General features: G+C 39.5%; 1 pseudogene; it reads left to right on the top strand.

Annotated features, from left to right (window-relative positions):
- The window catches only part of LOC149252438 (uncharacterized), a 39,530-nt pseudogene extending 16,469 nt beyond the window's left edge, over positions 1-23,061 (top strand).
- The last annotated feature ends 549 nt before the right edge of the window (positions 23,062-23,610 follow it).

The raw sequence follows: 23,610 nt of genomic DNA, 5'->3' as shown, positions 1-23,610 counted from the left end.
ATTTCCCCTCCCTTATTATGTATAAAAATCCACAAAAACCCAAAAATATTGTAAATACCCCGCCCCAGCCTAATATGGCTATAAAATTTCTTTCGGGAGTCATTGGTCCACCTAGGACCAATAACAACCCGCCACTTGTCACCCTGGGATTCGTTGACCTCCGGTTGAACGAATAACCATAGTCGTCGTGCAAAAAACATTGGAATTTGATTAATATTTGATTAATCGAATAACAGCAGTTATTAAAACTCCTAACCCAAAGTTTATAACCCCGCCAAAATTTATTAAGCATTAAAATAATGTGCGGGTCCCTTGTCATAAAACCCCACCACCTACCTCTCCCGTCAATCGTCTGATCCGGCGCTATAGATCCAACGGCCCTCGTTGATATTGGAGTAGCCCCCACACCCGCACATTAGCTCTCGATGGAAAGTGGTTTTGCCGCTGTACGCAGGGACGCGTGTCCCATTCCTATTGCATTGGGTTTGCTCTGACAGAAACCACCTCCGTACCAAAAGCGGTTCGATGGAAACCATTTACCGCCTATTCTCCCTGCCACACACATCATTCCCACGTCTGCATTTGCGTCAGCGCCCCCACTACTATTCCATCCATCATGTCTGCCCCGTCACCCATCCACGTCAGCTGCCACATCACCTTCCATACCTTGCTACAGGACAAGGTTACGTCATAATGACGTCAGCACAAAAAGCGCCAAAAAATCCAAAAAAGCCCAAATTTGTTCAAAAAGTCACGAAAGTGATGTTTTTGTTTATTTTTTATGCGTCGGATAGTGGAGACTGTGCATGTGAATTACATTGAATCCACCATCAACATCCCAGTCCGCCACCCAGGCGTCTTCATGCTGCAAACCTGACCTCCTCAGCTCCCTCTGCAACTGCATTTCACACCAAACTCTCGTAAAATAGGTATTTACCCATCAGCCACCCATAAACCCTGTTTTTACGTGATTTCTCTGTTAAGATCACTGAGAGAGCTGAATTCGACTAAAATACATTGTTGCCTGCAAACCTCTGCTCTCTAACACATTGTTTGACCGTGTTCTCGGGCAAAACCTACCAATTCTGTGGCCCTCTTGTTGGAAATAATACTGAGAGGGGGGGGTGAATCAGTATTATGAAATTCTTTTCAATATATCTTCCTTATTTATACTTTGAATAATTCTTCAAATATTGATCATTACTTTGTATGTCAGTATCATAAAATAATGAGTAGGAACAAGAAAAGCAAATAGTCACACAAAAGAACACCAGATATAAGGTGGAAACCCAATGTGGGTGAAAACCACCTGCTGCAATATGTCTCTATCTTCTTTTAATAAGAAACTCCTTTTACAATGATTTTGTACTAGTGCAGTCCTTTACCAGTACGCAGGCTACAACCTGCATAGAGCTACAACTCTCTCTCTCGTTTTCCAGTCTCTCCTGGAAGGGAGCTACAACCCCCTACTTCTTTTCTTTCAAGGACCACTTTTCATTAATTTTCAGACTAGATCCAAGAACATCAAAAACCCATCAGCTATACTAGCATCATCAATCTCTGATTTATCCGATACTGAATCAATGCTTTCACCAAAGCCAACCCGTATATAGATCTGCAAATATTTCCTTATAACTTTGCAGTATACCCAGATCATAACATGTGTACAATAAAACATGCATCAATAATTCAGATCTATAAATTCATTGTTTCAAATATTTAGTTAACCCAGATTATTAGATTTATAGATCAAGTGTGTGCCACATACCACAGATCAAAATCATATAGAGATACCAATATTCCAGCCTTAAGATTTTGACCCATCAATAGAACTTATCCTTCTCCTTATGCTCAGGTTCCTTCTTCATTCAGATCCAAATCTGCACCATAACCCTATCACAATATTCCAGATCTAGCACTTTATCAGATATTCAATAATTCAGAAGATACTTTGCCAAATGATCTCCTTCCTCTTTTATAGTCTTAGGCCTTTCACAATACCATGGTCCAAAACCATAATAACACAATACCACGGACCCAATACTTGGGATCAACAATTTTGGATGCAATACCATGGACCAAAACCATAGGATCAAAAACTGTCGGAATAATACCATGAACCAACCATGAAAGTGCGTGAGATTAACACTTTTGGATGCAATACCACGGACCAAAACCATAGGATCAAAAACTGTCGGACTAATACCATGAACCAACCATGAAAGTGCGTGAACTTTTCTCTTGCATGAAGGGAACTTTTCTCTGCATGAAAGTGCGTGAACATTTCTCTACATGAAATAAACTCTTCTCTGCATAAAAGTGCATGAAATTTTCTCTACATGAAATAAACTTTTCTCTGCATAAAAGTGCGTGAACTTTTCTCTACATGGAATAAACTTTTCTCTGCATAAAAGTGCGTGAACTTTTCTCTACATGGAATAAACTTTTCTCTGCATAAAAGTGCGTGAACTTTTCTCTACATGGAATAAACTTTTCTCTGCATAAAAGTGCGTGAACTTTTCTCTACATGGAATAAACGTTTCTCTGCATAAAAGTGCGTGAACTTTCTCTACATGGAATAAAATTTTCTCTGCATAAAAATGCGTGAACTTTTCTCTACATGAAGGAAAATTTGTTGCACTATAATTTATCAAATAAATTTGTTGCACTATAATTTATCATTTGTGTGATTTGCCATCAAGGACAACACTTGTCTCATAATGCCAACAATCTCTCCCTTTGGACTTGTCATACTGAGAATTTTCATCATATATCTCTTCCGTAGATTCATCTAGATATATATAAGTGAGCTGATCTTCTATGAGTTGTTTGCCATCAAGTACAACACATGCATCATAATGCCAACACCTCTGATAAATTGTCCATTGAACTTAACTCGAGCTCATGTCCGCCTGCAAAACCACCAAAAACACCTTAAAAAGCCGCGCTCTTTCCACTGTTTTTTAGCTTCCTCATTAAAAAAACCCTGCAGACTCTGTCTTCCCTTGAAGTTTTACATAGTAAGGCCATTTTCATATAAAACTCAGATTGAAGAATTCCTGTTAAAAACCCATTGCCAGTACTCTGTTTCCTGTTGAGACACAGACTCAAAATCCAATTATAAACATAGTAAATCATGGAGGCTCCAGTGGCCCTAAACATTGCACCCCTGAATGCACCTCATAAGCAGTTGGAGTGGTTACCTCTTGCTGATAGGGATTTCCAGATTGATGACATGGAGGGTCAGAAACCTCACCTGCAAGCTTTTTGTGAAATAAGGAATAGTCATAAGAACAACACTAACATATTTAGAATCTGGGAGTCTAATATGCCTATATACTACCTGCCTTCAGTCAATGTCTTCCCTGACCTCATCCATCAATGTTATGCTAATTATGAGCCTTCTCAAAGGGCAGTGATGGACCCTTCTGGAAATGTCCTCTTTTATATTACCCCTCAGTCTATAAATGAGATGTTTCACTTCGAGCTAGCTCAACCTTTGGTCCCTCTCACCATGAAAAATTTGCTGGACCAAGCCTCCAAGTTGTCCTCTGAAGAAGTTGACCGAATTGCCAAGTTATTTATGCCACCAGATTGCTACTCCAGATACAAAATTCCCTATCACCATGCCTAGTTTACTGAGGCTCTAAAAATGCCCATAGACATGATTTCCTACATCCTGGGATTAAGAACAAGTGAGATTGTGGATGAGACTTTCTTTGCTTTGATGTCCATGTTTGCTCCTGGACAGCCCCCTGTTGTCAAGTATGACTATGCCACCTTCATAGCTAACAAAATTCACGAGAATTTCATGAACTTAGAGAGGGAGATAGTGTTCAAATACATTGCATATATATACCATTTGATGTTGTACTATCAACCTGATAGTTTCCCAGTTCCCCTTAAAAGATTGGATGCTAAGAGGGAGCGAAGGTCTATAATATTTTGGTCCTCAGTATTCCATCATGTTGGTAGCTCCCCATATACATATTGTTAGTTTATTGACCTTTTCATATATCTAGCCACCTGCTTGTTGTCAATAGCTCCTCCTGCCAGGCTCTCTGTTGAAATGCAGAAAATCTTACACCTCTCAAAGGAATACAGCATTGGTGATTGGTATTTTTACCAAAACCATACAATGATCAGGATCTATGGCTGTCAATTGGCTCCCTACAAACTGCCAAAGTATGTCCCTATGAGACTCTTTGCCCTGGAATACTACTGGCAATTCAGTAGTTCAGATTTGACTCATTTCTATGGTGCTAGGAAAAAAGCATAGCTCAAGATAAGGCACCAACTGGGCCCTTTTATCTTTAATAAAAGGGAAGAAGCATGGAAAGAGGCTGAAACTATTCTGAGAGACAAACTTAAGCTGAAACAAAGCTTTCTTTGATCACCATATGACCCTGAACATTTCATAAGCTTTAGGAGAGTTAAACACAAGCTTAAAGGATATGTGCACTACAGTATCCCTCAAATTGAACAATATGCTAATCAACAGGAGTGGATAGAAGGCACACTAGTTCAGGAACTTACTGAAGAAGAGAGATTAGAAAAAGAAATGAAACAGTTTGAAAAGACACTTGACCTAGACTCTGTTGGATAGGTGTTTTTCACATTGCCTCGTCACCTTGGAGCAGGCACATCATCTGCCACAACTTCCGAACAACCTGCCAAAGAAAGTGCTCCACCTATAGGGACATCTAAAGGCAAGGAGGTGCAGCAGGAAACAATGGCAGACTGGCCAGATACAGGAAAAGAACAAAGTCAGGGGCAAGCCCCTTCAACACAAGCAAAAGCACCTGAAGTCCCTGTCTTACAAACTCCTATCAATGAGGAAAGAGCCAAGAAAAGGGACAGACAGGAAGAGATACCCACAGGGGCCTCCACAGAATAGCAAGGAGAGAAAAGGAAAAGGTTGAACCCCTACTCTGAGGAAGAATTTACAAAGGAGACAGCAGGAAATCAAAGGGGTGAGGAAACAACCGAACAACAGATTCCTCCAAGCATGGAAGCATCAGCTAGCTCCTTTCAGCAGGAGCAAGAGAGAAAACAAGGTGTGGAGGTTACATCCACCAAGCAACAGAGCAAACAAGGCTCTGACATAAAGAAGGCATTCACTGAAATCAAGGCCAGAAATGAGCCGGTAAGATTCCAGCTCTACAACCAATTACTAAGAATGGCTCCCACTAATCAACAGAGGCTAATAGCAACCTATGATATCCAAGAAGGGAAAATGACCCTCAGTCATTTCAAGCCTACAGTACAGCAGCCCCAGTCAGCTGCTGATTATATCAAGACCAATCTGGAATTCCTTGCTAAAGGCATCCACCTAATGGACCAGATTGAGTTACACAAACAAACTGTAGAAATGGTGTACTCCACCTTGGCAGATAAAGCAATATTGGCCCACAAATTACAAAATTCACTTCACAACACCTCTACCCAATTGGAATTGGAGAAAGCTTCACCACAAGCCAAGGACAATAGAATCAAATCATTGGAGGAGATCATTATGGAGCTGGGACAAGATCCCAACAATCCCAAGGGCGTACAGGCTTTAATTAAGAAGAAAGAAGAAGACATAGCAGCCCTTAGAAAAACACTCAGGCTGCTAGCTACAATACATCCTCAAACCACAAAAGTAGCACAACAGAAAGAAGAGGAGGATGTAGCAAGTTTGCCTATGATGATGCATGAAAGACTGATAGAAACAGAGAAAGCCTTGGAGGCATCACTGCAAGGAAAACAGGGAGAGTTGGCCTCTCAGCTAGCTCAAACAGCTCTAACTCTTGGGACTGCTCCTCCTACAGTCACCACAGCAGTCCCTCCTACTGATACAACATCAACAGCAGGTACCTTAGCTCCAGCCTCAACTTCAGCAACAGTTACAACAACAACTACAGCAGCAGCAGAGCAAGAAGCCAGCCCGAGTACGGAGGAGATGATGAAAGAAATAAAGGATCTGGAACTGCAAATGGCGGAATTAAAAGAAGCCAAAGAAAAATTAGCCAATATTGAGGTGAGTTATAACAAGTCAAAAATGACAGTGGCTAAGAAAACAAGGGAAATAAAGGCCTTGGACAATAAAATAAAGTCCTTAGAAAAAGAGCTTACTCTAGATAAAACTCTAGCTGAAATCAAGAAAAATTTGTGGGCCAAAATCGGCCAATCTATCACTGACCAATGGCAATCAATTCAGACTATACATGAGCAAATAAAATTGATAGGCTTAGCTCAATTTGAGACTCAAAAGGCCAGAGCATCATTGGGAAATATGCCTGAGCAAGCCAATAAAATGATTCAATTTTTGAACACTCATACCAAAGAGCAGTTGGCAATGCTAGATATCAGGAACAGGACAGACACCATTTTGATAGTGAAAAAGGTGCTGACCCTGAGGAATTTTGTACAGACTCTAGAAAGAAAATGCCAAGAAATGCAGGCAGAGATAAATGCCTTCAAACTAAAATTTGCAACATTGCAGAGAAAAGGATTACCCAGCGTGTTAACCAGCAGTGGAAGACTGCTAACACATGAGCAGTATGCCAACAGGGTAAATAATTATGTTGCCAATCAAATTACAGCATCCTCAAGCACCTCAGAAGAAACAGGGCCTCCCTCTGGATAGAGTCTTTATGAAAAACTAGAAAATCTGTTCTACATTGAACATGAGATAAATCACCTTTTTGAAGTCCAGCCCAATTTTTATAGATACACTGAAGCTGATGAAACACTAATTAAAATAAAAAGACATCATTTGCCTACAGAGGACTGGTGGCAGGGAATGTTGGAGGTGCTATCGAGGTAATTTTATTTATGATTTCCTTTTGATCAGCTACAGGTCAAAAAAGTCAAAGGCACAGGCCACCTGTCAAGGAGTGAAAACAGTAGAAATAAGAAGTCAAATTGTGACTACAACTCGTTAATGAAAAACCAAGCACTAATGATAAGGCCAAGACAGCAACATAGTAAAACATCAACATCAAGGCAGCAAACGCAGGAAACGTAGAGTAAAGACGCAGCTACCAGCCGACTCACTCAGTCCAAAAAGTCAAATATCTCTGACAAATTAGACAACCAGCACATCCACATTTACTGCAACATTTATCTCCCTCATTTACATCTTCTAAAGAGTTGGTAAAGTTATGGCTTCAGAACTTATCTACATGATATTTTGTATCTCCCTTTTTATATAAATACCTCCCCATAATATGTATTTGGGGTTGGTGATTTTCTCTCTAGACTGTGTTGTAATTTTGAGACTGTCTAATACAAAGGCTGTTGAAGTTCACTGTTGTTGGACTGTCTGAATGTGGATTTGATGTTTTGGGAACTGCTACAGAATTCCTGTGTCTTTCTATTGATCAATAAGTTGCTCTAACCTTCGTTTATGTTTTCTGTGTTTGCAAATTTCATATATGTTTCATAGTCTTAGTAACAGAGAAGAAGAATAGCCCAGAATTTGTTTAAATACACTATGTGTTCAATCTCTGGTATTAATTATGTTTTCTTTAGAGTTAGTCATAAATAGGAATTCTTAGCTGCTCCTGTCTTCACTAATTTTTTCATTTTGAATACTATTTAGGAATTCTTAACTGCTCCTTGATAGTATTCATACACCTTCTCTCTACCAACATGATGAAGGATTCTTGACTGCCCTTCATCCACTGGCTTACATTCCATGAACTTCCAGATCTCAAAATTGTTCCAAGATTGATTATCTTGCTCTGTAGCATTGCCCTTTACCAAAGAAACACTTTCAGCAATACACCATCATTGACCCCATTGCCCAATGGTATAAACTATTTTGGACTTGCATCCGAGCTCTATTTGAGATCACCATCCAACAAACTAAAAACCAAACTCTGTGCATCATAACTAGCCTAAAATACTTCAAAACAAAGCTAAATTACAAAGAGAGAGACCTCTCTGGTTGCAGATTGGCTAGAATCTACAGCTAAAAGATTGGTTAGTGGTTACCTCAGCCTATTCCCTTCTGGAGGCAGGGAACAACCTGAGTGATAACATCATTGGCGACTCCACTAGGGACTGAATGACTGTCTGTTACTGTTGTCTATTTTCTAAAGCTACAGATGGAACCTGAAGTTAGCCAGGTATCCTTTGAAACTGTTTTTGCCACGCATTTATAGGAGTAGATAAACGCTGCTTCAGTCAATCTCCAGTATATCTTTAGGCTTTAAACAGTTGTCCCAAAGATTTGATTAGTTTCCCCATTTCAACATATTCACAGGAAAGCCCAAGGCCTTCTATATTTCGGGAAATTTCCTGTAGAATATTGTAAAAAAATTGTGATCCCTAAACATTCCCAGAAAATACCAAAAAACACATTTAGAATCTGGCTCCAAAGAAGAAAACTCGTTACACCAGGTCAAACCCTGACCCAGATCCTCCAGCTATTTTTGAAAATCCTAACTTAATTTCTAATACCCTTATAAAACAAGAAAAATTAGAAAAGTCTACTGATTTACACCTTGAGATACTTCAGCAAAACCCTACTACATCTGATATTACTCCTGGGAGAGCAACAATCCTTTCTACAGTCTCTCCTAGTTCTTCATCCACACTCAAAGTATCCTCTCCACTCCCCCATCTACTGCACATATTTCCACTGTTGTCCCTGCTATTCTAGCTATCTTATTTCTTCCTATTGTCCCATTTATCCCTATAAATATGGCAAACCATTATGCTCCCCTGCAGTTACCTGGAAATACAGGGGCTATGCCTCAGGATTATTAGAGAAAAATCACATATTTTGATGGTACTGGCTCCTATACAACCCAGTAACACACTAAGAAAATGCAAGATTATTTTGAGAATTATGAAATTGATGATGGTGATGTGAGAATGAAGATCTTTGTCCAAAGTCTAACTGGTGATGTAAGGATTTGGTTTAGAGCACTTTCTATAAATTCTATAGCTGATTCAGAAGCTCTCTATCAATCCTTTTTAAACAGATAGGAAAAGAAGAAAGAGCCTTTACACATTTTAACATAATATGAAAATTTGAAAAGAGGCCCACAAGAAACCGTCCAAGACTATTGTGCTAGGTTCAACAATGTCTATAATGCTATTCCTCAGAACCTTAGACCTCCACCTAATTTGGCCTCGATCAAATTCCCTGATGGATTTGATTCTAACATGGCATATCAACTGAGGGAAAGAGCCCCTCCAAGCTTAGCAGAAATGCAGAATATAGCTGTTAGTGTGGAGGCAAACCTGATTGCTAAATGAAATCGGGCAAGAGCTGAAAGAAGAACAAATTTCAAAGAAGAGCCTTCAGCATTTGAACAAAAACTGGATGCAATCATCAAAGGTATGGGCAGACTTGGAGATAGAGTGGAAACTATTGAAAGAAAATCATCTTGGGAAGGCCAACCAAGTAACACTGCAAGAAACCCAAACTTTAAAAAAAATCAAAATCCAAATGTTGGAAGGGTTGGCCCTGACCAGAACATCAGACCTCCATTTCAATAAAACTATGCAGAAGCCTCAACATCTAGTGAAGTAATAGAGGACACCCAAATCAATCTAATGGGGTTAAAGAATGAGCAACAAATCTTTTCAACCCAAGATGAACAAGAGGCTCATAATTTTAATCAATTTCAAACCAAATCTGGAGAGTCATTTGATTTCAGAGAAGGGTATGATGCAGCGGTCTATGAGGTTCATAAACAGTACAAATTAAGAAGCAGAACCATAGATGTGCCTAAACCTACCAAGCTGAGGGATACCAAGCAGCCAAAGAAAACAAAAGATAAGGCTGCTCTGACAGAAATCCCTGCTAAAACAAACCCTAACCCAAAGGAACCCACGGTTGAGGACATATCAGATGTACAACCCTAAAAAATCAGTCATCTACATCCCTTCCCTCAAAAGAAAATCTAAACTCCCCTCCTGAAAATAGTTTCAAAATAGATTTACCTCAAAACAACACTAATAATGAAGATAAGGTCACTGAAAATTCAGCTGAAAAGGAAAAATTTGTTGTCCACAATACAAAAATTCAAATGGAAAAGCCTTTTAACTTAGAAACAGAAATAGGAAAACTCAAAATAGCCATTCCTCTGTCTGAATTAGCTAAACATGAAGTGTATAAGGAACAAATCAATAGGTCACTCCAAATACCAGAGAATAGGGATGCAGTCAATGTTTTAGATGACCAACCAGAACTGATATTTGGTCTTGAAGTCAATGGTAAAACAGTAGATGGAGGAGTCCCTCCATTCTATGTGAGCTTAAACATTCATGACAAAGTGTTGCATATTGCGATGTTTGATTTGGGATCTTCCCATAACCTAATGCCTAAGTCGGTGATGGAAAGACTAGACCTAGATATCACAAGGCCATACAAAGACTTGTTCTCATTTGATTCCAATCAGGTCAGGTGTCTAGGCCTAATTAAATATCTTTGTGTATCCTTAGTCCAATATCCAGCGAAAACAATCTTGATGGATGTGGTGGTAGCTGATATTCCACCTAGGTATGGTATGCTTTTGTCTAGATCTTGGGGTGCAAAACTCCAAGGATCTTTGCAGCTAGACATGTCCTATGCCACTATTTCAGTCTTTGGCCAGCCAAAGAGATTGTACAGGGAGACACTAATGAAATATGTGGTTAGTAGTCAAGAGAAACCCCAAAACTTCCCTATTTATTTGATGCATTCTGATATGGATTCATTCATTTTATATAATGCTGAGATGTGTCCCAAAATTAATGTCAAACTCCTGGAAACAGCACAAACCAAAAGCATAAATGAACAATCTAGTGCCCAAGATCAAAAAAATCTTGATATGATTGATGCAACAAAGAAAAATGACATATCATATGAGTTACAAGAGCCAAATCTGCCCACTGAACAAGCTTCTAAAACTCTTAAGGCTAGTCATAACCAAGAAATCTTATGGTACTTAGAGTTTGATAGCTCAGTGAACAAATTAGGAGCAGGGGCAGGGGTTTGGATACACAACATGAATAATGACCATGTTGAAGGTCATGCATATAGGCTAAATTTCAGATGTACAAACAATATGGCCGAGTATGAGGCCCTTTTATTGGGTCTCAAATTGATTAAAAGTCTTGGGGCAGCTAGGATTACAATTCTATGGGTTTCTAATCTAATTAAACAACACATGAAGGGAAACTTTGTACCAATGATCTTAGGTTGAGAGCTTACAGAGGGGCAACCATTGAAATACTTAACACCTTCTCAGAATCTCAACTCACCAAAATTCCAAGAAAGCACAATTTACATGGACATAGCTTGGAAACTTTTGCCAGCACTTGCAAGCTACCATTTGAGCCCAACCACCACTTCACTGCTGAAATCAAACACAAACCTGTTGTCCCAGATAATGTCAAAAAATGGCATGTCTTCGAAAATGATACACAAATAAATAATTTCCTGACCTTGAAAGAGGAATTTTCAAGTATAAACATTGACACAAGCAACATTGATGATCAACAACAAATAGACAAAAGTGAGCAAAGTATATCAGCTCAAATAGCAAATCTGATTTTGCATCCAACAACTTTTGATGACAAGAATTTACAAGAGCTGAAGAAAATGGACCTTGGTGAAATGACTGAGGGAGAATCTAAAGTAATTGAACTAAGGGATAATTTTCTGCCCACAGGCTTAACTCCTTTGGGGATATATTTGATTCAAACGATATTCCTAGAAAGCCAAAAATGCAACCACTGAATGCAAAAATTGAGGAATGCAACACTGGAACCACAGAAAATCCCAAAATGGTAAAACTCTCCAAAGCATTACCTGCTGATCAAAAGCGGAAATACATTGTTCCAAGATGTCTTTGCCTGGAGCTATGAGGACCTCAAGTCTTATGATACTTCTGTCATCCAACATACTATACCTTTGAAAGAGAAAAGTCCTATGATACTTTTGTCATCCAACATACTATACCTTTGAAAGAGAATCAAAAACCTTTTAAACAAAAGCTTAGAAGGGTGTATCATGTCCTCCTTCCCCTGATTGAAAAGGAAGTTAAACGAATGTATGAAGCTGGAATCATTGTGCCTATCAGATTCTCGGAGTGGATTTCAAATCTAGTGCCTGCTAGGAAGAAAACGAGAGAGATAAGATTGTGTGTTGACCTAAGAAATTTGAACAAAGTCTCTCTCAAAGACCACTACCCCTTACCAAAAATGGATCATATCCTACAAAGGGTAGTGGGGGTTTCTAGGATCTCATTGCTAGATGGATTCTCAGGATTCAATCAGATCTTAGTACACCTGGAAGATCAAGACAAAACTGCCTTTACAACACCTTGGGGAACCTTCAAATATGTGAAAATGCCTTTTGGACTCAAAAATGCAGGGGCCACATTTCAAAGAGCAATGGACATAGCCTTTGCAAAGGAGATCCATGATTTCTTAGTCATATACCTTGATGACCTCACTACTTTTTCAAAATCAGACCAAGAACATTTAGGACATCTGAGGCAAGTGTTCCTAATTTGCAGAAAATATGGCATATCATTGAACCCAAAGAAATCAATGTTTGGCCTAGAAGAAGGCAAACTCCTAGGTCATATAATTTCAAAAGATGGCATCAAAATCGACCCGGATAGAATTCAAGCTATCCTGCAAGTCCCTCATCCAAGAAACATCAAAGAACTGCAAGCTTTCTTAGGAAAGATCAATTTCCTAAGGAGGTTTATTCCCAACTTGGCCGAGCTAATAAGATTGTTGAATAATATGCTGAAGAAAGATTCAAAAGTCAAATGGAAAATGGAGGCTAAACAAGCCTTTGAGGACATAAAAACAGATTTAACAAAAACACCAGTCCTCACAAGCCCCAAGTTTGATAGAGACTTCATGATTTTTTCCTTTGCATCTGAGCATACTATTGTTACTGTCCTATTGCAAAAAGATGACGAAGGATGTGAGAAGCCTATTGCTTTCTTCAGCAAAGCCCTTAGAGATGCTCCACTCAAATATCAGATCATGGAAAAACAAGCTTACGCCCTTGTAAAAGCCATCAAGGATTTCAGAGTTTACATCTTGTATTCACATGTGATAGCTTATGTCCCTAATGTTGTGGTCAAAGACATTCTAACTCAAGAAGGAATTGAAGGCAAAAGGGGCAAATGGATAGCTAACATTTTAGAGTATGACATTGAAATCAAGCCTACAAAACTCATAAAAGGACAAGGATTAGCTAAATTAATGACTGAAACCAATTTCCAAGCCCTTGACATCAATGAACTGGATAACGAACAGGAGATGGCGACTCCACAGATCAATCAAGCCTTTCTACAATCACCTTGGTATGCTGACATATGTTTTGTATTGTTAAACCTGCAAGCTCCTCCAGGGTTATCCAAGACTAAAAAGAGATTCTTGAAAATGAAGGCATCAAAGTTTTGTATTATAGACAATGTTTTATTTTGGAAAAACCATGAAGGTATTTTGCTGAATTTCCTAATTCAGGATGAAACTGACAAAGTACTAAAAGAATTTCATGCAAGGGACTGTGGTGGACACTTGTATTAGAAGTCAACAGCTGATAAAATTCTAAGAGCTGGTTTTTATTGGCCCTCCCTGTTTGTTGATGTGAAAAAATTTATAGTTTCTTGCCATAAGTGTCAAATTTTTGAAGGCAAGAAAAGGTTGTTGCCTCTTCCCCTCAAACCCATTTCAACTGAAAGGCCATTTCAACAATGGGGTTTATACTTCATAGGGGAAATCCTCCCTTCATCCTCTGGTCAACACAAGTGGATTTTGACTGCCACAGATTACTTTACCAAATGGATAGAAGCCATCCCTTGTAGGCAAGCCAATGACTCAGTCATCATGCAATTCTTAGAAACCAACATCCTGTCTAGATTTGGCTGTCCGGAAAAGATTATTACAGACAATGCAACTGCCTTTAAATCCAAAAGAATGATCAATTTTTGCCACAAGTACCACATTACCTTGGGCCACTCCACAACCTATTACCCTCAAGGTAATGGCCTAGCTGAGTCATCCAATAAGAGCTTGATCAGCATCATCAAAAAAGTCTTGGAGGAGAATAAAAAGAATTGGCATAAAAAGCTTGTAAATGCACTCTGGGTAGACAGATTGACCACCAAAAGATCCATTGGAACAAGTCCATATGAATTGGTTTATGGCATGGAGGCAAGGTTCCCTTCATCTTTTGGAATCCCAGTGATAAAGTTACTGCAAGAAATACAAGCAAAACCTAATGATATTCAGAGAAGGACCAATCAAAATATTCACTTGCAGCAGACTAGAGAGGAAGCATATCAGAGAACTCAGGTCCTACAAGATAAAATCAAGAAGATCTTTGACAAAAGAACAAAAGCTAAAGATTTCTTCATAGGAAACAAAGTGCTAAGGTGGGACTCTAGGAGGGAAGACAAAGGAAAGCATGGCAAATTTGATTTCCTATGGAAGGGACCTTATGTCATTCAGGCTGTACAAGGAAACAACACCTATTTTTTGAAGAGTTTGGATGGCACAGAAGCTGAGGATGGCCCAGTCAATGGGTGAATGCTCAAGAATTATTTTGATTCTCTTTGATCAACAAAGCACAACTGTATATTGTACATAAATAGTTGTCTTTCCAGCAGTTTTCATTTAGAGCAATTAGATAAGGGACAAGATGCAGCAGATTTTGAGAAAAAGGTCAAGGAATTATACCACCTTTATGTATAATTTGAATTTATCAGAAGAGAACAAAAGAAAACTTGGGAATTATAAAGATGATGATAAGCACTCAGAGAAACCAGCAAAAACAGAGTTGTAATTTTGCACAGATCAGCTCATGAGAAGTGCACACATGCTACAAAGGTTCAGATTATTGGTCTCCAGGAGAAGGAAGTTTCAAATTACAACAAGCAACTAAAAATAAGGCCATCTGACCTGCTATTCTTGGCTTTTCACCTGGAAAAGCCATCCCCAAGTGGAGCCACTGTTAGGTTCCTATACCAATAGGTATCATTTTTCATGATTGACTATGGAAGTGCCAAATATGATCATCCTTTCCATGTTGCAAAGGTTCCATATTTTGTAAATAGATAAAGAAAATTAAAAAATGTAAAGAGGGTATGCCCTAAAAGAAAAATCAAAGGGCAAGAAGAATGAATTGGTCAACAAAAGAAAAAGAAAAATGAACCCCATAGAAAGACCAGGAAAGTGGCTAGCCAAAATGCCACTACTATCTTATCTGTGTAAAGCTAGTTCACAAAGTGCAAACATTGTCTTTAACACACGTGATGGATGGCCTGACAGTTCAATCTGGGCCAGTCCATATTTAAATTTTCTGTCGTTGAATAGAGAATGAAGGTCTGTCAAAACAGTTCAAGCTTGGCAGATCACTAGCTAAGTAGAGAAGCAAAGGGTCTCAACTGCTTAATCTAAGCCTTGGAAGAAATAAGGGTAGATCTAGATCGGAGGGCAGTCAAAAGAAAAGTGCTAAATCAGGGTTTGCAAGTTCAAGTGCACCCAATCAAAATCAATAAAAAATGTTAGGAATTGTAGAATGGGTAAGTAGGTTGAAGTTGTTGAAACAAGTCTATCAGCAGTGTCATCTTTTTCAATATGATCTACTTCATGGATATCTCAAGTGCCATGGCAAAGGTGTGATGACAGATCAGACGTTGCATGTCTAATTTCCCCTATCCTCCCTCACAACAAATATTCACTAACATCCCTTAAAGAGATTGGGATATGCCCAAACTCTTAACTTCACTTCATTTTCATAAAAACTTAAGTCAAATTGCAGGTTTGCTTAAGAGCTAAAAGCCACATTTCTTGTGTAAGTTTTTATTTTTCCTAACACCTTAAAGCCTAGGTGATTTAATTTCATGCACCTAGCGCCTCCCCTCATATTCATATTAATATTCTAACTTTATTATATAAATCCCCTATATTTCCCCTCCCCCTATTATGTATAAAAATCCACAAAAACCCAAAAATATTGTAAATACCCCACCCCGACCTATTATGGCTATAAAATTTCTTTCAGGAGTCATTGGTCCACCTGGGACCAATAACAACCCGACACTTGTCACCCTGGGATTCGTTGACCTCCGGTTGAACGAATAACCATAGTCGCCGTGCAAAAAGCATTGGAATTTGATTAATATTTGATTAATCGAATAACAACAGTTATTAAAACTCCTAAGCTAAAGTTTATAACCTCGCCAAACTTTATTAAGCATTAAAATAATTTGCAGGTCCCCCATCGTAAAACCCCACCACCTACCTCTCCCGACAATCGTTCGATCCGGCGCTATAGATCCAACAAACCTCGTTGATATCGGAGCCACCCCCGCACCCGCACGTTAGCTCCCAATGGAAAGTGGTTTTGCCACCGTATGCGGGGACGCGTGTCCCATTCCTATTGCATCGGGCCCGGTCTGACAGAAACCGCCTCCGTACCAAAAGTGGTCTGATGGAAACCATTTACTGCCTATTCTCCCCACCGCGCACATCATCCCCACGTTTGCGTCTGCGTCAGCGCCCTCACCACTATTCCATCCACCGTGTCTGCCCCGTCACCCATCCACGTTAGCTGCCATGTCGCCTTCCATACCCTGCTATAGGAAAAGGTTACGTCATGATGACATCAGCATAAAAAGCGCCAAAAAATCCAAAAAAGCCCAAATTGTTCAAAAGTCACGAAAGTGATGTTTTTGTTTATTTTTTATGCGTCGGATAGTGGAGACTGTGCATGTGAATTACGTTGAATCCACCATCAACGTCCCAGTCCGCCACCCAGGCATCTTCATGCTACAAACCTGACCTCCTCAACTCCCTTTGCAACTGCATTTCGCACCAAACTCTCGTAAAACATGTATTTACTCGTTAGCCACCCATAAACCCTGTTTTTTACGTGATTTCACTGTTAAGATAACCTAGAGAGCTGAATTCGACTAAAATACACTGTTGCCTGCAAACCTTTGCTCTCTAACTCACTGTTTGACCTTGTTCTCAGGCAAAAATTGCCAATTCTGTGGCCCTCTGATAAATTGTCCATTGAACTTAACTTGAGCTCATGTCCGCTTGCAAAACCACCGAAAACACCTACAAAAGTTGCGCTTTTTCCACTGTTTTTTAGCTTCCTCATTAAAAAACCCTGCAGACTCTGTCTTCCCTTGAAGTTTTACTCAGTAAGGCCATTTTCATATAGAACTCAGATTGCAGAATTCCTGTTAAAAACCCACTATCAGTACTCTGTTTCCTGTTGAGACACAGACTCAAAATCCAATTATAAACACAGTGAATCATGGAGGCTCCAGTGGCCCTAAACATTGCACCCCTGAATGCACCTCATAAGCAGTTGGAGTGGTTACCTTTTGCTGATAGAGATTTCCAGATTGATGACATGGAGGGTTAGAAGCCTCACTTGCAAGCTTTTTGTGAAATAAGGAATAGTCATAAGAACAACACTGACATATTTAGAATCTGAGAGTCTAATATGCCTATATACTACCTGCCTTTAGTCAATGTCTTCCCTGACCTCATCCATCAATGTTGTGCTAATTATGAGCCTTCTCAAAGGGCAATGATGGACCCTTCTGGAAATGTCCTATTTTATATTACCCCTCAGTCTATAAATGAGATGTTGCACTTCGAGCTAGCTCAGCCTTTGGTCCCTATCACCATGAAAAATTTGCTGGACCAAGCCTCCAAGTTGTTCTCTGCAGAAGTTGACCGAATTGCCAAGTTGTTTATGCCTCCATATTGCTACTCCAGATACAAAATTCCCTATCACCATGCCTGGTTTATTGAGGCTAGAAAAATGCTCATAGACATGATTTCCTACATCCTGGGATTCAGAACAAGTGAGATTGTGGATGAGATTGTCTTTGCTTTGATGTCCATGTTTGCTCCAGGATAGCCCCCTGCTGTCAAGTATGACTATGCCACCTTCATAGCTAACAAAATTCACGAGCAGTTCATGAACTTAGAGAGGGAGAGAGTGTTCAAATACACTGCATATATATACCATTTGATGCTGTACTATCAACCTGATAGTTTCCCAGTTCCCCTTAAAAAAGTGGATGCTAAGGGGGAGCGAAGGTCTGTAATATTTTGGTCCTCAGTATTCCATCATGTTGGTAGCTCCCCATATACATATTGTTAGTTTATTGACCTTTTCATATATCCAGCCACATTCTTGTTGTCAATAACTCCTCCTGCCAGGCTCTCTACTGAAATGCAGAAAACCTTACACCTCTTAAAGGAATACAACATTGGTAATTGGTATTTTTACCAAAACCATACAGTGATCAGGATCTATGGTTGTCAATTGGCTCCCTACAAACTGCCAAAATATGTCCCTATGAGACTCTTTGCCCTTGAATACTACCGGAAATTCAGTGGTTCAGATTTGACTCATTTCTATGGTGCTAGGAAAAAAGCACAGCTCAAGATAAGGCACCAACTGGGCCCTTTTATCTTTAATAAAAGGGAAGAAACATGGAAAGAGGCTTACACTATTCTGAGTGAAAAACTTAAGCTGAAACAAAGCTTTCTTTGGTCACCATATGACCCTGAACATTTTATAAGCTTTAGGAGAGTTAAACACAAGCTTATAGGATATGTGCAATATAGTATCCCTCAAATTTAATAATATGCTAATCAACATGAGTGGATAGAAGGCACACTAGTTGAGGAAATTACTGAAGAAGAGAGATTAGCAAAAGAAATGAAACAGTTTGAAAAGACACTTGACCTAGACTCTGTTGGACAAGTGTTTTTCACATTGCCTCGTCACCTTGGAGCAGGCACATCATCTGCCACAACTTCCCAACAACCTACCCAAGGAAGTGCTCCACCTTCAGGGACATCTAAAGGCAAGGAGGTGTAGCATTCAGAGCAGCAGGAGACAATGGTAGATCGGCCAGATACAGAAAAAGAACAAAGTCAGGGGCAAGCCCCTTCAACACAAGCAAAAGCACCTGAAGTCCATGTCTTACAAACTCCTCTTAATGAGGAAAGAGCCAAGAAAAGGGACAGGCAAGAAGAGACACCCACAGGGTCCTCCACAGAACAACAAGGAGAGAAAAGGCAAAGGTTGAATCCCTACTCTGAGGAAGAATTTACAGAGGAGACAACATGAAATCAAAGGGGTGAGGAAACAACCGAACAACGGATTCCTCCATGCATGGAAGCATCAGCGAGCTCCTTTCAGTAGGAGCAAGAGAGACAACAAGGTGTGGAGATTACATCCACCAAGCAACAGAGCAAACAAGGCTCTGACATAAATAAGGCATTCACCAAAATCAAGGCCAGAAATGAGCTGGTAAGATTCCAGCTCTACAACCAATTACTAAGAATGGCTCCCACTAATCAACAGAGGCTAATGGCAGCCTATGATATCCAAGAAGAGAAAATGACCCTCAGTCATTTCAAGCCTACAATATAGCAGCCCCAGTCAGCTGCTGATTATATTAGGACCAATCTGGAAGTCCTTGCTAAAGACATCCACCCAATGGACCAGATTGAGTTACACAAACAAACTGGAGAAATGGTGTACTCCACCTTGGTAGATAAAGCAATATTGGCCCACAGATTAGAAAATTCACTTCACAACACCTTTGCCCAATTGGAATTGGAGAAAGCTTCATCACAAGCCAATGACAATAGAATCAAATCATTGGAGGAGATCATTATGGAGCTGGGACATGATCCCAATGATTCCAAGAGTGTGCAGGCTTTAATTAAGAAGAAAGAAGAAGACATAGCAGCCCTCAAAAAACAACTCAGGCTGCCAGCTACAATACATCCTCAAACCATAGAAGTAGCACAACAGAAAGAAGAGGAGGATGTAGTAAGTTTGCTTATGAGGATGCATGAAAGACTGGTAGAAACAGAGAAAGCCTTGGAGGCATCACTGCAAGGAAAACAGGGAGAGTTGGCCTCTCAGCCAGCTCAAACAGCTCTAACTCTTGGGACTGCTCCTCCTACAGTCACCACAGTAGTCCCTCCTACTGGTCCAACATCAACAGCAGGTACCTCAGCTCGAGCCTCAACTTCAACAACAGTTACAACAACAACTACAGCAATAGCAGAGCAAGAAGCCAGCCTAAGTATGGAGGAGATGATGAAAGAAATAAAGGCTCTGGAACTACAAATGGCAGAATTAAAAGAAGCCAAGGAAAAATTAGCCAAGATTGAGGTGAGTTATGACAAGTCAAAAATGACAGTGGCTGAGAAAACAAGGGAAATAAAGGCCTTGGACAATAAAATAAAGTCCTTAGAAAAAGAGCTTACTCTAGATAAAAATCTAGCTGAAATCAAGAAAATTTTGTGGGCCAAAATCGGCCAATCTATCACTGACCAATGGCAATCAATTCAGACTATACATGAGAAAATAGAATTGATAGGCTTAGCTCAATTTGAGACTCAAAAGGCCAAAGCATCATTGGGAAATATGCCTGAGCAAGCCAATAGAATGATTCAATTTTTGAACACTCATACCAAAGAGCAGTTGGCAGCGCTAGATATCAGGAACATGATAGACACCATTTTGATAGTGAAAAGGTTGCTAACCCTGAGGAATTTTGTACAGACTCTAGAAAGAAAATGCCAAGAAATGCAGACAGAGATAAATGCCTTCAAACTAAAATTTGCAACATTGCAGAGCAAAGGATTACCCAACTTGTTAACCAGCAGTGGAAGACTGCTAACACATGAGCAGTATGCCAACAGGGTAAATAATTATGTTTCCAATCAAATTACAACATCCTCAAGCACCTCAAAAGAAACAGGGCCTCCCTCTGGACAGAGTCTTTATGATAAACTGGAAAATCTTTTCTACATTTAACATGAGATAAATCACCTTTTTGAAGTCTAGCCCAGTTTTTATAGATACACTGAAGTTGATGAAACACTAATTAAAATACAAAGACATCAGTTTCCTACAGAGGACTGGTGGCAGGGAATGCTGGATGTTCTACCGAGGTAATTTTTTTTCTGTTTCCTTTTGATCAGCTACAGGTCAGCAAAGTCAAAGGCACGGGCCACCTGTCAAAGAGTGAAAATAACAGAAATAAGAAGTCAAATTGTGACTACAGCTCTTTAATGAAAAACCAAGCACTGATGACAAGGCTAGGATAGCAACATAGTAACACAACAACATCAAGGCAGCAAACGCAGGAAACACAGAGTAAAGACGTAGCTACCAACCAACTCACTCAGTCCAAAAAGTCAAATATCTCTGACAAATTAGACAGCCAGCACATCCACATTTACTGCAACATTTATTTCCCTCATTTAATTATTCTAAAGAGTTGGTAAAGGATGTTATGGCTTCAGAACTTATCTACATGATATTTTGTATCTCCCTTTTTATATAAATACCTCCCCATAATATGTATTTGGGGTTGGTGATTTTCTCTCTAGACTGCACTGTAATTTTGAGACAAAGGCTGTTGAAGTTCACTGTTGTTGGACCGTCTGAATGTGGATTTGATGTTCTGGGAACTGCTACAGAATTCCTGTGTCTTTCTATGAATCAATAAGTTGCTCTAATCTGCGTTTATGTTTTCAGTGTTTGCAAATTTCATACATGTTTCATAGTCTTAGTAACAGAGAAGAAGAATAGCCTAGAATTTGTTTAAATACACTCTGTGTTCAATCTCTGGTATTAATTATGTTTTATTCAGAGTTAGCCATAAATAGGAATTCTTAGCTGCTCCTGTTTTCACTAATTCTTTCATTTTGAATACTATTTAGGAATTCTTAACTGCTCCTTGATAATATTCATACACCTTCTCTCTACTAGCATGATGAAGGATTCTTTACTGCCCTTCATCCACTAGCTTACATTCCATAAACTTCCAGATCTAAAAGTTGTTCCAAGACTGATTATCTTGCTCTGTAGCATTTCCCTTTACCAAAGAAACACTTTCAGCAGTACACCATCATTGACCCCATTGCCCAATGGTATAAACTGTTTTGGACTTGCATCCCAGCTCTATTTGAGATCACCATCCAACAAACTAAAAACCAAACTTTGTGCATCATAACTAGCCTAAAATACTTCAAAACAAAGTTAAATTACAAAGAGAGAGCCCTCTCTGGTTGCAGATTGGCTAGAATCTGCAGCTAAAAGATTGGTTAGTGGTTACCTCGGCCGTATTCCCTTTTGGAGGCAGGGAACAACCTGAGTGATAACAGGCCCAACCCAGCTTGTAGCTCGACGAAACTTTTTTTTTGTGTTCCAATGTCCAGTTAATTTGGAACCATGGATCGACTAGATTCTTGGTTATTGCACAGTGTGATGTTGACAAAAGAAATCAAAGTTACTATGGGGAGTCTAGATTACATTACTTGATGACTGATGGGAGTCACAAAGGGATTGTGCCTCTCCATAAGGAGGGACCTGTCCATGATGTTAAGTGGTCTCCTTCAGGAACTGAATTTGTAGTGGTTTACGGATTCATGCCTGCAAGAGCAACATTGTTCGAAAAAAAGTGAAATCCTCTCTTTGATTTTTGAACATGCTCTTACAATACACTAAGATGGAACCCTCATGGAAAACTTTTATGCATGGCAGGCTTTGGTAATTTTCCTGGCGAAATGGAATTTTTGGATTGTTCTGCTAAAAATTTGCTTGGAAGTTCAAAGGCTAAATGGTGAGTCACAAGTGAATGGCTGCTTGATGGACGATATTTTATGATAGCAACACTGGCTCCTCGGTTGTAAGTGGACAATGGGATCAAGATATTTTCTTATAATGGATCACTATACTTCAAGAAGGTGTTTGACAAACTATATCAGGCAGAGCGGCACCCAGTAGAGTCCATAATATATGTAGATCTTCCAGAGTTAGTAGAGAAAGTAAAGGAAAATTTGTGGATTGAGACAGCTAATGGGACAACTAATGCAGCCTCCAAAACCTCAAATCAAGTTCCAAAGATTGTTGTCGTTGCACCAAAACCTGCAGCATATCAACCACCCCATGCTAAAACTGCTATGGTTGTTAATGATCAAATTTTTGGTGAGACAAATTCTTCCCAAGAGACAGTATTCATGATTTCCCATAGACAAATGTAGAAGGTAAATGGATAGAACAATGCACACAGAAATGACAGGTTTCTGCAAGAAGATGTGATTGCGCAGGGAGCTGCTACATAATTGGGAAGAGATCGCAGCTACAATTTAGCTGACAACATATTCATGAAATGCAATACTGACATGCATAGAGAGGTCAAAATATTAGTGGCTCATATTTGGGCAAGGCAGGAGTACGCCTGCTCTAATACCATGTTAAAGTCACATGGAATGTAAATAGCAAAGGTGATGATAAACATGAGCGTCTATATATTATTGACAATGATATATATTTATAGTACATTCGTGTGACCATTGGGTTCCACATCCCAAGGTCTGTTGGACTCTCATGGCTGTTCACATTCTACACCAACCCATAGAGGATTAGGTGTCCAACAAACCCTTTCCTGGTGCTATCGAATATTATATGCACTGATGTTCCTTATATACATAGTGCACCGTTATTTTTATTTTTATAAAAAAAACCCTGTAACAGTGTACAATTTTCTATTAAGTACTGAGGCCTTCATTTCAATTAGAAACACCAGTGCG

The sequence above is a fragment of the Pinus tabuliformis genome, chromosome 7 (assembly GCF_031772625.1).
Source record: "Pinus tabuliformis cultivar Carrire ecotype Pingquan chromosome 7, CPIR1, whole genome shotgun sequence".
NCBI classification, from domain to species: domain Eukaryota; kingdom Viridiplantae; phylum Streptophyta; class Pinopsida; order Pinales; family Pinaceae; genus Pinus; species Pinus tabuliformis.
The sequence above is the reverse complement of the archived record's forward strand: the minus strand, read 5'-3'. Positions and strand labels throughout refer to the sequence as shown.